Raw genomic sequence first — 3,149 nt, forward strand, 5'->3', positions numbered from 1 at the left:
CTATCTGGTATCTGCAGGAAGCACCAGGTTTAAACCACCATATCAAATCTGCTCGTTTATCTTTCCATCCAGTCACGTCATGAGCATCACCACAAACACCCGTGTCTTTTATTGTGGAAGGAAATGTGAGCAGTAAGTTTGCAGTACAGTACAGAATATCACATGAAAAAACAGAGTACAGCAATAAAAAAAGTAACACACTGATCTGTATAAACTGGATAATGTTTTAAAGCGTGTCTTGGTAAAAGAACAAGGTTTTCCACTTCCACATTTGTAACATTGATCTTCTGCCATAGACTGTAAAGTCATGAGTACATTTGAGCATAATTCTATATTTTTAAAGGTAAAATTTTAACTATAATACTGGAGTGAAGACATTTCTGTCACATTTTTTCACTCCAAATCTTTTTTTAATCTTTTCATTTTTATCATAGGTGGTGGATATGTTTGTTGCTGATTAATATTTTTGAAAAATTAATGAATTTGAAAAATTATTAACTCAAAGACTAATGCTAAAGACAGTAGGACCTGGAGGATGACGGATTACTGCCATACTCAACACTTAGTTGTCATTGGATGAGAATAATACGATTTAAACACAATATAAAGCATAGACTGCATAGCAATCAAACAAAAACAAATATGCATTTTGTATAAAATGTTTCATAAGTCAGGTTTACATAAATCCCAGTATTTATGCTTCAGTGTCTGTAATCCAGGGATGGAGAAATACTGTATATACTGCCACATAATCCAACACCAATTCTTCACTAAGTTTTATACAAGGGAATACAAAAGCAAAGAACAAGACTTGAGTTTAAGAGGAGTCATGGTCAGACATACAGATGTCCTCATTGTTTTGTACCTATTTTACTGTAATAATTGTACTGATGGTAAGATTGCATCTTAACAGTCAAATACACAATAAAACGAGCAGAAATGAAAAACATAACCTGGAGAGATACGTATCTAAATCATAGCGCAAAATATCAATAACATGTTATTATCACTAACAGGAAATACAAGTTGAGTAACTAAACTAGACCGCGGCGAAGCTCCGAAGTGATCTTCGGCATTTTCCGTCAGTGCGACTGCTGTTCAAGTTTTACGGAAAGTAGCGAGGGAGAGCTAAAAATGTCGAGGAGACGGAGCCGAACTCATTCGGACGCAAATTAGCTAAAGGGACAACAAGTAGAAGTTGACTCAGTAGCCGAAATTAGACCTCAAAAGTCGTGTTTGGCGGCACTGTGGCTAATGACGGGAGGGAGGACGATCATTATTTGTCTGGGGTGAGTATTTTTTTTTTTCTGCGCCAGATTAATGGAGATGTTAGCTTCATGCTAACCGTAGTTTCTGTTGTCACAACTGAAATAAAAATATAAACCAGGCAAATAACACTCAAACCAAAAAGAAAAAAAAATATTACATTTACTTGACAATTTTAATCATGACTTTGTGATATTACTGATCTTTTATGAAATATTTTGTTCTCTAGTCATAGCCATGTTTGATGCTAGCGTTAGCTTAACGGTTAATAACAGTTGACGGTTTTTAACATGGAGTCTAGTTGAACATTTGTCATGTAATGCTTAACTGATTATAACGTTTAATTTCTTTCATTTAATATTATACGAGACTAGACCTTTGATTAAATATTTACTCGGTAATGTACATTGTCCTTATCCTACATAATTTGCTTCTAGTCAAATGTCTCCCATGATATAATTTTGTTTAGAATTTATAAATCAATAAAGAAGCAATAAATAACCAAAAAAAATAAATAAATAAATACAGATAGATAAATACCTCAACACCCCCTGTGTTACTCTAAAAGTCAGTCTCAGTGTCAACTTCAAAGTCAGTTTTGTTGTGTACAAGTTTCTCTGTATACACCAACCCCCAAACCCCATCCTGTTATTTACCCGTAACCTTACCTAAGGCCTAACTGCACACAATCTGTCACAAGCTGTGGATTAATGCACATGAAAGTAGAAAAACAAATCACATAAGTCAGCCTAAGCAAGACGACAGAGGAAGTTGAGTTGTCCCACCCAGCAGATTTAAGTGTCATTAACCAGAAGGCCCTGGTCTAACCCTGACAGAGGAAATAACTCAAAACGTTGGAGAAACTGCAGCTGCAGTAATCGCGGCAAATGAGGAAGAGCTGAGATAAAAAAAGATGTTGCTGGTCGCTGCGGTTTGAAGAGGCAGCGTAGGTGAAACTTCTTATCAGTGGAAACACAACACTGTCACCCAGACACACAAAAAATAGAAAAATGCAGACTATACCGGGGCATGTATTACACAAACATTTAGATTTACAATATTTTATTAGTTAATTGACCAATTGAAAATTAATCGGTAGCTATTTAGATAATGGATCAGCCATTCACAAACTCATGCTCTAAATCCTCACACTGTAGAGACCACCTAGGGTAAAGGGGGGTAAAGGGGAGCTGTGCTGCAACACTAGTAGGCTGAGGTGGACTAAACACAGTAGAGTGTAGTAAAAAAATGTTTATAGCTGATACCAGTGTATTAAAATATGTGGATCTGATTGCAGTTCTTCACTTTTTGCTCATCAAGTATGGATGATGATTATTGTTATTGATCACCATTAGGCACAGGAACAACGCTGGCGTTGTGGACATATGCATGTGAGCTGTAGCAGCAGTTCAGCAGGTAGCTGTCATGGACAGCTGAGGTGAGCGGATTGGCTCTGGTTTTAGCTGCTTTGCCTTTGCTAGCTTCTCAAAGTTCACATTTTCAGCAGGCGGATGGTTTTTTAAGTGTCTGACTCAGTTTGTTGTTATGAATGTTTTTGTGGAGCTTCCTCCACGGCTTACTTTGGCCTAACAGGTTGTACAAATTGCCAGCTCTGTGTCCTCTTCATGGCAACGGCATGTTATGTGTGTGCTGTTGTGTGTCGGACGTAAACCACTGTGTGGCACATTAGTGTCAATGTGATCACTGATCATAGCCGATCACAAACCAGCCTTTGCCAATCGTTCGCTGATTGATCGGTGCGTCTCTAATTTGAGGAGGCAGAGGTCTAACAATCATAAGTCTTATTTCCAAACTCATTGGTCAGATTATTTACAACTTATTTACTTCCTGTGATTGTCTGTTTTTGAAATTTTCGGTCTGGT

The 3,149-nt window shown here is 37.3% G+C and overlaps 1 protein-coding gene across 2 annotated transcripts in view; it reads left to right on the plus strand.

The window, feature by feature from the left end:
• The first annotated feature begins 126 nt into the window (after nt 1–126).
• angpt4 (angiopoietin 4) overlaps nt 127–3,149 on the plus strand; it is an 81,169-nt gene continuing 78,146 nt past the window's right edge. For both annotated transcript variants that reach the window (XM_071495401.1, XM_071495404.1), the window contains exon 1: nt 127–1,289. The gene's annotated coding sequence lies outside the window, so the exon portion shown is untranslated. The remainder of the gene's footprint in view (nt 1,290–3,149) is intronic.

This window comes from Trachinotus anak, unplaced genomic scaffold (assembly GCF_046630095.1).
Source record: "Trachinotus anak isolate AG129_WGS33_773 ecotype Australia unplaced genomic scaffold, CSIRO_AGI_Tana_v1 ptg000013l, whole genome shotgun sequence".
NCBI lineage: Eukaryota > Metazoa > Chordata > Actinopteri > Carangiformes > Carangidae > Trachinotus > Trachinotus anak.